Source organism: Columba livia, chromosome 2 (assembly GCF_036013475.1).
Source record: "Columba livia isolate bColLiv1 breed racing homer chromosome 2, bColLiv1.pat.W.v2, whole genome shotgun sequence".
In the NCBI taxonomy this organism is placed as follows: domain Eukaryota; kingdom Metazoa; phylum Chordata; class Aves; order Columbiformes; family Columbidae; genus Columba; species Columba livia.
Window position 1 is genome coordinate 72,007,477 of NC_088603.1, and position 17,099 is coordinate 72,024,575.

The following is a 17,099-nucleotide window of genomic DNA, read 5'->3' on the forward strand; positions in this document are numbered from 1 at the left end:
TTGGTTTCTACTTTTTTCTTAAAACAGGAGTAATGATACAACAGATAAGTTATATTTCACCACAATCTGCTTACATCCACGTAACTTTTATTATTAAATTTAGCTTTTAGTAGCAAATGATTTGGGAAATCAACTTGACAAATTACCTCACATAAAATTAGGAACAGTAAGATTCATTGCATATCCTTGAATGTCCTTGAATTAAAGGGCATGGATGCTTTTAAACACTGAATAGCTTTCCAAGATGAAAGAAGCTAAAGGGGTGTTTATTTATAGCAATACTTCCATGACAAATAATTCAAAGGGGTAACAAAGGAGTAGCTGCACACTTTGCTCCAGTGACTTTTGTTCCCTTAATGAAATGTACAGGCATACCCTCATCCATCGACTGGATGCAGACCTATCTGCTGCGTGGCCTGCAGTGGCACACTCGGTGCGTCCCCTCACTCCTGATGCATCTGGGAGCCCGACAGCTTCGTTCTCTGTCGATCCTCAGGCTCAGAGCAGAATCAGTGCCATGTACAGCAACCCATTTTTTTTTTTCTTCAGAATACCAGTGCTTTAGAGATAAACACGACTATGGAAGAAAACTGAAAAAGAAATGTACACATCACAGCATCTGTCTTCTGTGAGGTTTTTTTCAGGTCCTCATCCTCACTCTGAAAAGCAATTCCCCATCCCTGAGAATAAAGGTCTATTTCTTTATAAGAGAAAGATGGAAATCAGATGATAAGAGCTGGAGGGAATAGGGGGAAATGATGCATGACTGGGCCTCAAGTTGAGTATTTGTTGCTTGTTCTTTTAGTTCTCACTTTGAAAGAATTTAGTTTGGGGATTTTCCTACAGGAACAGGGTTGATGAGTCCTCTCTTTTCATCTAAGTAACAATACTGAAAATTGTTAATCTAAGGTAACAGTGCTGAAAATAAGATAGATGCAAACTTAAGGTTATGAGTCAGCATTTACTTTCTTTCAAAAATTCAGACTATCAAACCAAAATAAGTTGCATGCGCAAGGGCTGCATGGGGCTAATGCAGAGTTGTGGGTGAGCTCTGCAGCTCGTGCAACATCAGTAAGGCAGTTTATTCCTATCTCTGTTTTCTTAGTAGTTAACAATAAACGGGGGACAAATTCTGAGAGTTTTATTGCGTTAGGAAATGTAAAAGTAATGTATTTAACTAATAGAGTTTGTTGGGACATTTTTAAAATATTTCCTGACCTGACTGTGAGAGTGATCCAGCCTGTACAGTTTCAGCTTCCTCCTCCTCCATTAGCAAGGCTCACCTATGATATTTACTGCATCATTGCATCCAAGCCAAACTTGGTTACTGCGGCAACTAAGTTTTTCTTCTCAAAGGGTCACAGGGAAACACATCCTTCAGGATCCCCTAGTAACCGTCAGCGGGTATGACTGGGGAACATCAACACTGAAATGCCTGCTTTCCATCGCTAAGGCAGCGCCGCCTGTGCCTGCAACAAGGGGGGCAGAGTCTACTTACATTCCTGACCCACTTTCACATCCCTCCCTCCTCCTCCTCCTCCATCTCCTCCTCCCTCCCGGAGCACAGCAGCAACCAGCAGGGCAGCAGGAGCCTCCATTTAGTGAGCCTCGCACACCCGCAGCCACCAAGCCGTGTGCTGACTCCCGGCAAGCGCCACAAGTGCAGGTTTCCCTGGCAGCCCGCAGAGGTCTGAAGGGGGAACTGCAAGGCTCCTGGAAAGGAGATCTTCCCTCTTGCCACCCTGTACATGAAGCCGTAGTGCTTCTTTTCTTTTGTCCAGCCCTTTCATGCACCCACATCAAAGCGCGCACCCCACACTGGATGCAGCGTAAGGCTGTCCCGCTTCCCTCCACTCCCCAGCCGGCCAGCCATGCTGCAGCAAGCGCTTCATGTCCTCTTCCAACACCCCTTCCACCATCTCCTTGCCTCCAGATTAGCCTGGGTGCACATGTCTGACTGTCCTGCTCCCCTCCTCGCCCACCTCCTTGATGTAACCCTGCCATTTCTCTCCCACTCTCGTGCTCCCGGGGCACGTCCCTTTCCCCAGATATTGCAAAACCTCCTCCCGCCAGGGTGAGCAGGTAGCTGAGTAACAGGAGGGAGCTCCTGACTGGTTTTGCATCCCGGCGGCTGCTCACAGCACCCGCCTGTTGCCCTGTGAGGGACACTCCCTTCCACTGCAGGCAGCTGAGAGGGATTTCACCCCATGCTGGGGGCAGACACTCATCCCCCCACCCCACCTCACTTCCCCTCACCACTGGGGGTGCATGTGTCACCCCAAGGGTGCGATACTGGGAGTGTGGCTGGGCCTCCCGAGGCTGAGGAGGGGGGCTAACAAGGCCAGGCTTTGGGCTGTGGCCCTTCCCTGTCTGCTCTCAGGGTGTGGGGCCAGCCCTGAGGCAAGGAGAGGGGAGGGCGGGCCCCAGCACCCCCTGGTCCCTGAGCAGGTCCTGGGTTTCAGAGCTCCCTTCTCACCCCAACCTGGAGGGGAGCAGCTTCTCAAGGAGGCGGGTGTGGGGGAACACCTCCACCGCAGTGGCTGCCAGAGATGTTAATGGAAGCCTTTCTTTTTTTTTTTTTTTCTTTTTTTTTAAGTTCTGTTATTGCAAAATCCTAGCTGTGATGATGAGCAGGCTGCTCCTCAGCCGTGCTGCGGAACCTGCCCTGTGAGGGTGCCCTGGTTCGCACCAAGGAAGTGCCCCCAACACACCGTGTTAGATGCCCACAGGCCCAGGACACAGGCCGCTGCTGGCCTGGCAGTCCCTGGGGAAAAAAAAAAGGAAGAAAAATGTCTTCCCCTCTCCCCCATGGTGACATGGAGCCTCAGTTTTAAAATTACAACTTCAGTTTCGTGTGTTGCTTTCTCAGCCCGCTGCGGGCTTTTTTTTTTGGGTGGTGGAAATAGGAATAAAAATAGCCGTTTAAATTCTGGATGCAAAAAGCGGCCACTTAAAGAATTGTTCACTGTTCTTTGTGCTTGTATAACTTAAAAACACCTGTTTTCAAGTTTGGGCTTGATACATATTTCTCCTCTGTTCCTGTAAGCACTTCAGCACATGTTACACACATGCTTATGTCTGCAGAGTTGGGGGCCTGAGTCTTCAATGTCACCCTAAATCTTTAATGCTGTACCACATTTACAAAACTAGTTGAGTAATAGATTAATGATGACTCAAAATAACATGACGCATAAGCAGTATATTATTTCCATCACCACGGAAAAGGCGGTTTTCCAGATACTCTCCCTCTATATATAAATGTACACATAGCAGAGTTCTAGGTACTGAGTATGTAGTATTTTGTGTTTTTAGTTATTTGTATTTTTTGTATGTTCGATTATTAAATTTGAATTAAATGCTCATAATTCTCATTTAACCTAATGCTTTACACATAAAAAGGCCCTAAACCATATTCATTATTTATGTAAGCTTTAAATTAGTATGCAGTGTCCTGTGTGCTGCTAGTACTAAGCTGGTAGCAGTATCTTGGGTATCTTTAAGCCTTCCCCAGGCATTTTTACACAGAAGTGAGTTGACACCTGTAGCTAGCCATGCACTAGGGAAGAGTTACACACCTGCAGGGGTGTTTGTAAGGACACACGATTGCACACAGATAATTTCACTCCCTAGTAATAGGTTTCTTAGTCCGAGTGAATACACTGGGCTTCCTTGCATCTGTTGTGACCATGACAGCAACCACGTGCTGTGAAATGTGCTTGTCAATGACAGACGTTTAAGTGGAAATGACCAAAGAAAAAAACCATGAGGAGCCACCGAGAAAATTATAAATGCATAAGGACAACAGTGATAAATGTAGAAACTACTAAACTCACATTTCTGAATAGGCAGCAGTAGCAGTGCTGCAAATGCATTTTTCACCTCTTCTGAGCTTTTCAAGAAATTAAGGAACAGTGGCTATTTGCAATGCTGTTTGATAGCTTATCATTAAAATAGTAGCATCCCCATCCCTAATGTCAGAAGACAAGACTGAAATAAACTGCTAGGCTGTTTAAGGACTGATTGTCAATAGGCAGCATATACCTTTTTCTAGAAGGGAGTTTTACTTCTCATGAGGCTTGCAAAAATCCTATTCAAATCAGCAACTGCAAGGTATTTCCAAGAAGAGCTGTACAGAAGCATGTATTGTCTGGATTTATTGCATAAAATATTGCTTTGCAGTACTTTGTAGTGAAGATTTATTAATTAAACGGCTTGTTCGGGGGAGCTTTTTGTGATAGTTCCTAGAGGTAGTGGAGCAAAGGAGGTGAAATTGTATGGTGCAAGTTGATACAGACACTGAGCCTAGCTGCAGTTGCTCAAGTTTAAAGGCACTTTGCAGGAATGTACTTTCTGTATTGCAAGGTGAGTTTTAAGGTTAAATCTTTACCATATCTGCTGTAGTAAAGATGATGGTTGTAACACCCTGGTCAAGCGCTCTCCTTTGGCGAGATCACCTTATGGATAAAGAGCGGTTTGCTACAGAGCAGATACTGAAATATCGTTAGCGAAGCAATAAAGCAGAGGCGCAAACAGGAGGTTTCGAAAGGCTCGGAGGAGCGTGGCGGGGAGCCCGTCCTGGGTCAGCCCAAGAGAGCGCGCCAGGGGCAGGAGTTGGCAAGCACCAGGGACTTCAGGTGGCCTTTATTCAGGCCACTGCTGCAGCCATAAAAGCAGATGTGCGAGGGGGTATCCTTGGAGACCCCTTCCCAAACGGCAAGGTGCACCTTAAGGTGCACAGCCATGAGGCATGAGGCGCGGAGGGGCCCTGTGCTGGAGCAGGAAGCGCGTGGAGGATGGCGAGGATGGTGAGGAGCAGGAGGAGCCGGGCGGCAGCGGTGATGGCTGGCTCCCTCTGGCTCCCCGGTGGCCCTTGGCCATGCGGCAAAGACCTGGTTAGGGGTGAGCCAGCCCTTCAGACGTGGCAATGTTGGGGGTGTGTGCAAGGCAGAGGGAGAACAAGAGAGGAATAACCCTAAGCGAACCCCATTCTATATCCTTTACTCCAAAACAGACATTAGTGGCTGTCTGTCCTGCTCTCAAGGGCTTTTTTTTTTTTTTTCCTGTAACTGCTGCTGATGTGGTAAAGTAGGCGAGGCCAACAGCACTCCCCCATTTGGGGTTGACCTCGCCTGGTTTGCCTTGTGGTGAGGTTGCAGCTGCTCGGCTGCACTGCTTTTTACCTGGGGATCGGTCAGAAACATTACCCTGAGGTAAAATAAAAAAACCCTGCACCTCTTTGCAGGGTGAAGGCAGGGCCTCCTCGCTCTGCCTCAGCCGCCTTCTCTCTGTAATTGGAATTTCAGCAAGTACCTGCCCCTAAGATGAATGTTGCGTGGCGTTCCCAGGCACGCCCCACCTCAAACGCCGGCCTGATCTTCCTCCGGGCCCCAACGTGGCATCAACAGCCTTTTCCCGCCTGGAGCAACACACGGCGGCTCCGGAGCAAGGCTCCTCGCTCCGCCTGAGCTACAGCTTCATGCCGCTCTGCCGTCAGCAAGCAGGGAGATGTCTGCCCCGTCTCGGGGACCTGGGGGCAAGAAGTCACCCAGGCGAAGTTTGTCCTCGGAAAGAAGGTCTTTTTCTTCTCTCTGCTGGCCTTGAAGATTTATATGACTGATTTATAAACCCTTAATTGTAGAGATAATGTATTTAAAACATATGTGCTTCCCGTAGTGCTGTGCGCACGCTTTGAATGCTGTCTGCCTCTTGCCCTGTCTACGTTCACAGAAGGTACTTGTGCATATGGAAACAATCAGGCTACCCAAAAGACAACACACTTGATACTGCTAATTACACGGAGTAAACGCCGCTGGGACTATAACTGGTCTCTAGATCTGAGTCAGTGTTTTGCTGCTGAGTTAAAGAAGAAAGTCCATTATATGCACTCATATTATAGCCAGTTAAGTCCCTGCTGCACATATTGCTGATTTCTGTACATGCTACATGGCAGAGAGCCAAGAAATTGTCGCACAAACAGGATTTTACAACCACTGTTATTTAAGGATGGGCAAACTGTGAAGCTCCAAAAGTTAATGATTCTAGCGCACTTTCAATTAATTTTTATTGTCAAGCTATATTTCAGGGTACTAAAGACCTCTTGTGATGACAAGAAGGAGTGTGTGGGAACAGGCGGGGATACAGTATGCATTGTTATTCTCTCTGATTTATAGATCGGTGAATAACCTATCCGCTAACAAGTTATTTCTTTCTTCTCATGCTAGGTGGAATTCATCTGTGTGTTGACCTCCCCCCCGAAAATGCATTTTAGCAATAAAAATACATTATCAGGCATCGTATTGCACAAGTGAGCCCCTGCATAGAAGTAAGTATAATACCACCCTTTTTACACTAAGGACATCTGTAATACTTGTGTTGTTAAGACAATTAATCTTCCAAAAGCCTGATACAGAAATCACTGAATGAAGTTAAAAGTATTAACTACATCTTAATGACTTACAGAAGGAACTTCTGACAGGATAATGTATTTTAAACCACAAGTACACACTGAAGTCTACATGCCATAAGTTTCAGAGTCTGGATTAAAGCAGGCTGTGCATGAGCAATCACAGTGATAAAGCCTGGCATTATATGGTGAGCATCAGGTTCACCACCTCAGCTCCTTCCCTTTGAAACCGTAGGCCAGAGAGGTGTGGGCTAATTGGCAACACTGGCTGGCAGCTGGGATGTGTCTGCCCTTCTAGCAGGGGACATGAGTTTGGGCTTCAACCCAGACACTGTTCAAGACTCTTTCAGATTTGACTAAGATTGGATAACAGATTTGAAAGGGCTTACAGGAAGACCAAAAGACAGAGCAACTGCATAAGCCTAATTTCCTCTGGAAAACTAAGGAAAAACCAGAACAAAACCAAACCACACAACCAGAACACACACTTTGGAGGGTGTTGGTAGAGCTGGGCCGCAGTCAGGCATCCTGCTCCAGCTTGCAGGAGCTCCTTCTCTGCTGCCCCAGGTTACTGCTGCATTGGCTGTGCTGATTCAGCTGTTTGCCTAGCTGCCCTTTAAGCCACTTCTGTGAAATGATCCACTTAAAAGAGGTGCTTCTTAGGGAGGATGCATCGTGTGGTGTTTGTTTTTTTTTTTTTTTTTTAAACCAAAGATCCTTAAAAAAATCTTTAGAGTCCAGCTATGCAAACACTTGATTCAGTGTCATGGGACAGCCAAGTGTTAAGTGTGTCCGTGGGTATGTGAAGGATGACGGGGAGCTACACCATGGGGCTCTGCTTCGGTCTGAACAGATGTGGGTCCGTAACCTGTCACGTCTCTTCTGGTGTTCCTACTCTTTTCAAGTCACCAAGACCCATAAAGTGACCTCACGCCTGCCCCTGCAGTGTATGCACCTACTGGGTGGTCACACTGTGGTCAGCTGCCACCCTCACTGCAGGGTACCCACTGCAGCACAATATCTTCTTCCTTTGGAACCACCAGTTCTGGCAGACACAGGCAATGCTGATTTTTGTCAGTTAAGGTGTATCACACCAGTCTGAGAATTTAAATAATGGCAAAGCTATCTCCGCACCATTTAAAATGTTAACCAAGCCTAATGCATCAACACCAGGCTCATCTCCATGTGCAAGCTAGCATATGAAGAGCCAGAGTATGATCTTGGTCACTATCACCTTGCACTTAGGCCGTAGATGTTCATGTAAGCTGTAGCAGAAGTTGCTATCTCCATCTCTTTCCTGATGCTGGAGGTTCCTGCTGCTTCAGATTCAGAGAGCAGGCTGTGGGGTGACCAATTCCTCTCTTGTGTTGGGTAGTAGCTTACAACATTGAAATACTAGGCTTCTGCTAACCTACCTCATTCAGACTGACAAAATGTGAGAAGTATCCATGCACAGTTCAGCAAAGGAGACCTGAAGGGATGGTAACACCAGGCAGGGAGGATAGCCTTTTCCACCACCACCTTCTCTTGGGGAGGATGCATCTGTAGCCCAGGTCACTGTATGTCCATTGTTAGATAATCTCTAGAGACTTTATTGCAGGGAGAGCTGCTGCTAATTTCTAGCATGAAACTACACAGCTCCTCCTTTGGGCTGGCATCGTGCTCCAGCTAATGGGGGCAGCTATTCAGATCATCTGCGTCTGCTTAAAATGGTTAGACGTAATCTTTGTGTATGCTAAGTGGGAGGTAGCTCACTGGTCTTTGAAATGTGTGTGAGCTACTTCATCGCTGATTGCAAACCAAGAGCATCTTCGTGGGGAAGTTTGCTGCTGAAACTAAAGTGAAACTTTACGCTTGGCTTTCTCATTGCTACCTCCTGAGTCACAACATCCTTCTTTTGTCACCATCACCTTTCAGTTTAGAAAGTGGCAATAAGCCATGGTATTCAGCAGTGAGAAGTGAGTCTCTCTGTGTTTGTGGGGAAGAGATGAATTTATAGAGGTGTTAAAATTTGCTCTTTGAAAGCAGCGAACACTGAAGGGTCCATCTGGGGAGAATGTTTCTGGCATGCTGCAATTTTATGTTGCTTCCCCATGTTTCTTGTGGAGACAAGCCCCAAGGAATCTGAAGACTTGGCTTATTTTCCTGATCCTGAAACAGATTTCCTGCCTTGCCCAGCCGTGGGCAAGTCCTTTAGCTTCACGTTTTCAAGCATAGTCTTTAATTTTAGCCCTGTATCTTGAGATACCCCAAATCTGTCTTGCACATATATTAATCACTTACAACTCTAGCCAAAATTAAGAGAAGCTGCCTGTACGCGAAAGCGCACTGAAAATTAGATGCTACTTCAAAAAACCAGGGCCAGCTCTTGCTCAGCTTGCTCATATGTTCAGTGGAGATCATAACACCTGTCCAGCTGGGGAGACATCAGGCTAAATTAACTAATGTTTGTAAAGCATGTGAAGCAATTTTTTTTTTTTATTTTGGAGCAGTATTTGCAAATGTGAAGGAGAAGAGCCCTTTGAGCACTGTTTCTCTTGTTTTGGTGTTTTTTTTGTATTCAAATAAGGATAAACATTACCTCCTTCAACAGCTAGCTCAGCTAAATGTTGCATGCCTATGAAGGTTTTTACTTGGAAGGATTAGGGCATGAGATTTTGGTTCCTCTCACTTGTTTATGAGCATGAATTTGCTACACATAAATCACTGCAGGTCAGAACATTGCTGTTCTCTTAGCACAAGGTAAGAGAGCACAGAATCACTCTTTAATGTTGTGCAATTGGACAGGATTTGGCTTGTCCTGACTTTGTGTTTGGAGAACTCAGGCTGCCCTTTGTGCTTGATGTTTTACCTCTTTTTCTCTTGAAGGTCCAGTGGAGAAATGTGACTAGGTGCATTTGCATCACTCACTCATTGCCTGATCTTTGTCTGTGTTCAGTATTTTGCTGAAATTAAAGTACAGCTTCCTCATCTTTTGCTCTCTGTGGGATTTCCCGGTGTTTCACTAGACTGCAGTCTGATGGCAAGCTCAAGCTGGCACTGATGCTGAAAGAAGCAGCTGTATTTTCTTCATACCTGGTCCAGAGTGCACGTGGCTGAAAGGTGGACCGGACCAAGGAAGCAATCTGGCTCAGAAAATATCTGTTTCTTAATCAGCTTAGTTTTATGCAATTTAGTTTCAAGATAGAGCTGAGCAGCAGGGCAAGAGCAGGAGCTGCAGAGAGAGGGAGTCAAGGCCCGGTCCTTCAGGTGGCCTTGCATGGTGGTGTTTGCAGAAACGCAGTCTCACTATTTGCCTCTCTGTGTCTCTCCATCTCTCTTAGTGCCACTATCTTTTGGTGTCGGGGGGGTGGTGGCAATAAGTTAATGTTACTCAGTAGCCAGCAATCAATGGGGATATTGTGCCTTTCTGATCCCAAGGCTGTCCCCTTCCCCCTTTCCATTCTTTGGTTTACTCAGTAGAGCTACCCTGATTCACATCAGCTAACAATCTGTTTGAGAAGAAACAATTAGGCCCATAGAAGTTGTTGACATCTTTTTTTTTTCTTTTTTTTTTCTATTTTTTTTCCCAATAGCATACTGGTTACTCTGGTCCAGCTTACCCTTCTGTGCTCTCCATCTCAGGCATTCCTCCCAGATGCAAAGACCCCATCCGGATGGGGACAGAACGGCAATCCTCCCAAACATTCTGGACCAGGAGGCTGCTAATGACACTCAGCATTTCTCACAGACCATGATGTGGCTGCTAAGCAGGCTATTAATTGAAAACACTGTGCATTTCACTGCCCAAACCAGGCAGACTCCCCAGGCCAGCTGCAGGCCACCGACCGTGCCCTTTGAGGCCACAGTGCTGGCGATTGCTGGGATGAGCCGGATGGACTGCGGTTGCAGGAGGCCATCAGAACAGCTCGGGTGTCTTTTCCAGGAAGTCGAGTGCACAGTCCCTGCTTCTTCTTTCTCTCTGGTCTTCTGGAGTTCATTTTAAGTCAGATCCTGAAAACAGCATCCTGCTGCAAAAGAGACAGTGGTCCTAGAAACAGGCTCCTACTATTAAAAAAAAAAAAAAAAAGAAATCCTACAGGAGCCAGATGCCCTCGACCCTGACAAGGATTGATCAAGTGGCTGGTCATATCACCTTTCATTTCTCTCTGGCAAGAGGGAAAACACAGAATGATGGAGAGTTTTCAGGTGGACTTGTATTTAAACTTCTTTTTTTCTGTTTTTTTCCCTACAGATGGGAGTCATTCTGCACAATGTAGTGCCAGCACAGAGACAGTACCGAGGAGCAGTCATTCCTCATTGCAGCATGCTACAGATTTGCACTTAGTGAGAGGTCAGATTAGATCATCACCGTAGAAAGGAAATCTATTTAAATATATCTCCTGGAGGTACGGGGGGCTCTATGACAAGTCTGCTGGTGCAGGGTGAGTCTTTGGGCAGAGAACTGCCTTGGAGATGGGAGACGGGAGCGAGGGATGCTCAACCACACCGCCAGCCTTTGCAGAACCACAGTGCTGAGTCTTCCTGCAGGTCTTGCTGCAGGCGAGGACGGCTGGTCCTTCAAGCGGTGGCTCTGACTGTTTCCCACCTGCACGGTAAATCACGGCGCTTCTTGAAAATTAATTAGGGTAATTACAGACGTGACTTTGCTCCCATTTCAGGGTGCCATTCTGCCCGCCCGGGCAGGTGTTCCCGTCAGGCAGGATCCGGCCCGGGGGCTCCGCCAGGTCGCTGTGACGGGATGCGGCCGGCTTCGGGCGTGCCGCCAGGGGGCGCTGCGCCGTGCGCCGTGCCGTGCGGGGGCGGGGCCGCCACCGCCCCGCCCCTCCCCGCCGCGGGTCCGCAGGGTCCTTTCGCCCCCCCCCTCCGCAGTCCCCTTCGCAGCCTGGCCGGGTGTGCGGGGTGCAGTTCGACTGCCCATGTGGAGAGAGCTTGCGGCTGCGCTGCTCTGAGAGGGGAAAAGTGCCGACTCGGCGGTGAAGGCGGTGGTGGCATCTCGGGGGTGTGCGTGTCGGAAACAACGTCCGGGGGAGCTGGTCTGGCTGTTCGAAAGGCTCAGTTCATTAACTTCGCGCTTCCTCGGCAGGGCACCAGGCATCACGTTAACAGCAGGGGTTTAAGAACAAAACCAGAGAGAGCATCAGACTGGGAATTGCATCCCTTTGCTTATCTCCTGTCCTCCCCAGCATCTGACCATTCCTCCTTGCCCCATGGGCTGCACACTGTGTGTAGTGCCTGGTGTCCCACAGAACGTTCCTTATAAAGACATCTCTTGGCACAAAGAGGGTCCCTGGGAGAAGTATCCTAAGTTGAAATGAAGCTTTCTTGGACTAAGTAAATACCAGAGGTTTATTTCCCATTAAGCTAACAGAGAGTTGGCTCATTTTGCTGCAGTTTGCAGCGTCCAGCCACATACGGGTGGATACTTCTTATCTTCCTTCCTCTTTATATTTCCAGTCTGGGAAACAGCAAAAAAGTTAGTGAAAAGAGTAACATCTGTGAGAGAGAGAGAGAGAGAAAGGATGAGGCAGGCTGGCCAGGCAGGCAGCCTCAGGAGATGGTAACACAGAAGAGCTATTCATTCTGAGCGCCAGTTGCTCCTCACCCGGCTAGATTATAAATTGGACACCTTATTAAGATCTGATCCACCAACAGCCCCACCCAGGGCTGTGCTCATGCTCTAGAGCAGTGGAATGTAATTCCATTTCACTATTAATGCCTGTTGCTGGATAAGCACATGCACAAGCAGGGCAGAGGATACTAGGCAGAAAGCAGCAGCACCCTGTCTGTTTTCTGAACTGTCAGTTTAAGAGAAGAGGGCAGAGTTGTGGGAGGGAATGGGGAGGAGGTTGATTTGTGCTAAAATTTGGGATTTGGGCTCTATTTTTTTTTTTCTTGTTTTCTCAGTTGTAACTTAAGAATGCTGACTCACTGGCACCGTGCGCCAACCCAAATGTTGCTACTGGAATTGACCACTGGAAGATCCTGGTGAGATACAACCCTGCCATGGCAAGGCTTTGAGTGGGCCTCTTCGGTGATTCCAAGTTTATCTTCTGATGGTTTGCTTGGTCACTTATTTCTTGCCCCAAAATCTGGACAAATTTAGGCATATGTCAAGTGGAATGGTTGTTGTGGTGAAAATTTAATGGGAGCAAAAGTTTAACAAATTCAGCAAAGTTTTATCATCCTTGACAAGACTTCTGAGCTTTTTGACCTTTATGTACCTTTCAATCACTTGAGAAATTCCCTTGCTGGCATTTGAAATGCACAAAGTTATTGCCAGTTGTCAGAAATAAATATCTGGCATGTGTTCTTCAGGCCTTATTTTTGTGCTGAAGAAAACAAGATGGAATATTATAAACCTGTTTTTGCATCTCTGAACAGTATCCCTGCTCATACATACATGTTTTTCCTTTCAGGCAAAACCATCCGGGAAGTTTATGTGATGCTAGATACATCATGAGGTTTCTACACCATCAGAGCATTTGTTCTGAACATTGTATAGATACGTGGCTGGTTGTTTCCTTATTGAGGTACCTCTGCTTTACTTTCCTTGGCAGGCAATTTAAACATAGTTAGATATATTGCAACTGAGGAGTGGTCAGGAAGCTAAAGAGCAACATGGAAACGCAGCTTTAAAACAAGGTCCCCTCCCTCTGTATCAGTGAGTTACAGACATTGATTCAGGTGTATTTAAACGGTATCTTCTAGAGTTTCGAACTTGTTTTGCATCTTATGTAACTGAAAATCAGCTTTTGTGTTTGTTTTAGGAGGAAATAAATTTATTTCAGATCTGATTATCATTACTGACTCATTTGTCACTTGATATGATGTCACTGGTCTGATTATCTGATTATTCCGAGTCCCTGAGTGTCACTAGTGTGTTGGAAGGCAGTGACTCCTCAGATGTTCATGGATGCCTTTATGTATCCGCCTCCAATGACTTTACAAATTCCTGAAAATGAACACAAGGCATTTTCAGCTTTTCTCTCCCTCTTTTCCTCTCCTGTTTTTCACATAGGACACTTTTGCCAGTAACTTTCCTAGTAAAATAATGTGTCTGAATTCATGCTGTGTGTGTATGTCTGTGTATGTGATTCCATGGGCTATACCTCCGCACCTCTCCAAAAATGTGGAACCATTTGTCAGTCAGTTTGGCAAAAGAATACAGATCTGAAAGTGAAGTTCCTGTAAGGTTAAAAGGGAGATGCAAATGGGTGCCTGAGAGAGCCTGTTTGTGCTAGAAGCACCATGGTACTGTCAGCTCAGCTCACCTTTTCTCTAACACCAGAGAACTCCCACTGGAATGTGCCCTTGGAAATCAGACTTCATTCTGTCTGTCAGTCATGGACTATTTGTTTGTTTGGTATGGTCAGAATAGAGACAGGAGGGCTGGGTTGAAAAACTGGAGTTTCCCTTTTGTTCTGCACTTTTGAGATTAATGGTTGTCTCCTGCAGGTGATCAGAGTCCATAATCATGTCATAGGCACTAGGGAACCTGGGATCCACACACCTTCAGGTTGGGTATTTATTTTGTTAAAGAGCAACATAACCATCAAATTTCAATATAATATTAGAAGTGTGGATATCTTTAAACCAATTTTTGCCAAGTTTATGAATGCTTTGAAAATAAGGGCAAAGCCTTCAATTTGAGCTGGGACTGAGTGGTCAGTGGAGCGATGAACAGAGCTCAAGCTTGTTTGGTGGTCTTGTGCTGTTGAGTAAATGACTGAAGCATTCTTGTATAGGGTGTCATTTCTAAGCCCACTAGGTTGTAGAAATCAAGCCCAAGCGCCAAGTTCAGTCTAGCAAGTCATCTGATCAGAAACAGTGCTGAAAGACTGAGGCTTTTGCAGCAACAGTTATTGGGGTTTCCAGGATGAATGAGTTCAGATGAACATTAAATCTTCAATTAGTCTTAATGCTAGTGATGGAGAATGTATGACATCATGGAAATGTAAAATACTTTCCTATACCATCACCAAGCCCAGGCTCTTGCGACTATTCAGCTTCTGCCAACTTGTCTTCATTCATTTGCTGATCTCAGCCAAGCCCTTGAAGAGCTGGGCAATGGTATTATTTGCATGGGAGGTGAAGATGATGTAGAGATGGGTGTCATGTGTGTACTGCTGACAAGTCAGTCCATGGTGCCACTCTAGAGGCTTTATATAGATATTGAACAGGCTGGGTGAGAGGAAAGAATCTTGTGTTATTCAGCAGGTGGAAAAGGTTTTGGAGGTTAAGGAAAGAGCAAGTGTTTATCATAAATCTCTTGAGTGTACCAAAGATTTATGTAAGGGATGTCCGAAGATGTACCAGCTCAGTGCTGTGAGGCTGCAGACAGACATTTATTTTCAAACAGCTGAGCTGGCTGGAGATACTACAACCACTCCAGATGCTTGCTACCAATCCTCTGCTGATGGCGCCTGTACCCTTTGCTCTGCTATTAAAAAAGGTGGTCTAAGGTCTTCCTAATCTGTCGGGTGAAGCCTCTCAGATAGTTTTAAGTGCTGACAAAGGTGGTGTTAGTTAACCCCGCTGACATTGCTTTACCTTTAAGAAAGAGCTGTTTACTAGCACAGCCTAAGTTTTAGAGAGGAGAAAAAGGAAAGAGGAATGCAGCAGCCTTTCCCACAGAACACATCCGCAGCTCCAGACAGTTCCTGCATTGCCTCCTGCAGGTCTGGAGATGGGTAAGGCACATGTGTGGGACTGGATGCACCTACTGGAATAGACTATGTTACTCCTGTTTTGTGTGAATATGTACTTGGGTATTTTGTGCCAAGCGTGTGTGTAAAGTCTGTGTGAAGTGCTTGTTTGTTACATGAGCAACTAAAATGGTGTATTTGGAGCTGTGTCAGTCTCCTCTGTAAACAACAGATTTAGGATGGGTACACAGTGTGGTAGAAGCCCTGGTAACTAAGAGATCATTATTATCTAGATTTACTAAGAGAGCATTTACAGGACATTGGTATTAATTATTATGCCAGTATCACTGTGGTTAAAGCTGAACCAGCAAGCTATAAAAAAGTATGTAAGAATACCCAGTTGGGGCAAAGAAGGAAGTTCCTGTGCTCAAGGGATCATTCAGAAATGGGAGGAAGTGGGAAGAAAATGTGCAGGTGGTTTTTAAGAGATCCTGGAGTTCCTGCAGGGTTTCCAGATCCAAAAATACAGAACTGTCAAAGAATCCTCAGTGCACCACAGAGACAAAATGGAGCAAGCTATAATGCTGTGTGTGACCTACTGGTAAATGTGTCTATGTGCTGGTAGTGCTTTAACCCTGAGAGCTGGTAGTACCCACTACTGTGATTTTCAGGTAGTGAAATATGCTCTTCATTAATGAATGGTTCCCTCTGAGGACTGATAAGACTCAGGGGTCTTCTCAGTATCCCAGAAACAACCTGCAGCCTTTCTGAAACATGGAAGTGAGCACACAGCTCTAAAACTCTCTCTTCATCAAGAAACAAACCCACCCTTTCATGTAAAGGTGCTGATTTATTGTAAGACACAAACCTGTAAAATTGGGCCACCTTAATGCCCGAGTCTGACTCTAAATGAGATTCCTAATTTACTACCCATCCTGTTTCTGAACTGGGCCAGAAAGGAGCATCCTACCTTAACAACAGTCTGAAAGTCTAGTGGAATTTGGATTCAGATCCAAACTCAAGGCACAGCCTCTTCTCTAAATAAAAATAACTAGATCACAAGCTATTTTGGGGTGGTGACTTTTAGACAAGAAACATAGGGCTTACATAGGTTTTTACTCCTGTCAATTACATCTGGATGCTGTCCTCCTTCCAGCTGATATTCCAAAAGCTCAGAGCCAAGTAACTCCAACTGGAAGGTGGGGACTGTAGAACAACTGATATTATTGACAGTAAACACCAGTGTTTTTGTTTTGTTTTTCCATGCAGAATATTCTGCTACTCTGTTTGCTGCTGATGATGACATAATTTCTGTTGTGGCCTGTGATGAATAGTATCTACAATGCCAGGTCAAGATAAGAGCCAACAGCATATTGGAGAGCCTTCTCTCATTATGAATCCCCACAGTTCTGGCAATTTTTCACAGGGAGATGGTTAATGAAATTACCACACCTGGTACCATTTACATAGCTGCCAAAGCTACTGATCGCCATCACCTCCTCCCTTCCCCAGCACCTACTAGTACACCTTCTGCGGTGTTTTTTTTGTTTGTTTGGTTTGTTTTTTTTTCTTTGTGTTTTTTTTTTTTTTTTTAATAATTTATTTATTTTGAATTATTTTTCCTGTTTACTTGGCTATACCTAGTATAACAATATGACTAGTTTCCATTAATGAAGAATGTGGTGGGATATAGCTGGTTATAAGGGACAGGAAGGAAAGGAGGAAGCAGGATGCTGGGACCTCACTGTCAGTGGCACTAAGCAGCAAGCGCTAAATTGTGTTTTACATCAGCGGGAGCTGGCTGTGCATGATACCCTACTGGGAGCATTTCCACTGTGCTCAGCAGATGGATGGCAGGAGGGTTTCATTGCTGTGTTTTAAGGTGAGAGCACTTTTCACCTCGGGAGCTCCAAGTAGTGTATGAACTTCAACTAATTTAAAGCTCTGGACTGTGTAAATCATCATCTTGTTGTATTGAGGAGCAAAGTGGTTTGCTTAAGATGTCACAGGAAGTTTTCAGCCTTGCCAAAGGTATAAAATAGATCTTC

At 45.7% G+C, this 17,099-nt stretch overlaps 3 long non-coding RNA genes across 3 annotated transcripts in view; 2 read left to right on the forward strand and 1 right to left on the reverse strand.

Annotated features, from left to right (window-relative positions):
* Positions 1 to 247: 247 nt before the first annotated feature.
* On the reverse strand, positions 248 to 2,786 carry LOC110366326 (uncharacterized). The gene is made up of 2 exons (XR_010470980.1): positions 1,219 to 2,786; positions 248 to 590 (listed from the first exon to the last, which is right to left on the reverse strand). It is a non-coding gene; the product is annotated as an uncharacterized LOC110366326 (long non-coding RNA).
* Positions 2,787 to 5,061: 2,275 nt separating this feature from the next.
* Positions 5,062 to 13,397, forward strand: LOC110366305 (uncharacterized). Its single transcript, XR_002426548.2, has 5 exons — positions 5,062 to 5,730; positions 6,222 to 6,322; positions 10,638 to 10,998; positions 12,311 to 12,391; positions 12,823 to 13,397. It is a non-coding gene; the product is annotated as an uncharacterized LOC110366305 (long non-coding RNA).
* Positions 13,398 to 14,067: 670 nt separating this feature from the next.
* The window catches only part of LOC110366324 (uncharacterized), a 47,089-nt gene continuing 44,057 nt past the window's right edge, over positions 14,068 to 17,099 (forward strand). Inside the window, exon 1 of the long non-coding RNA XR_010470286.1 lies at positions 14,068 to 15,096. This is a non-coding gene — a long non-coding RNA (uncharacterized LOC110366324). The remainder of the gene's footprint in view (positions 15,097 to 17,099) is intronic.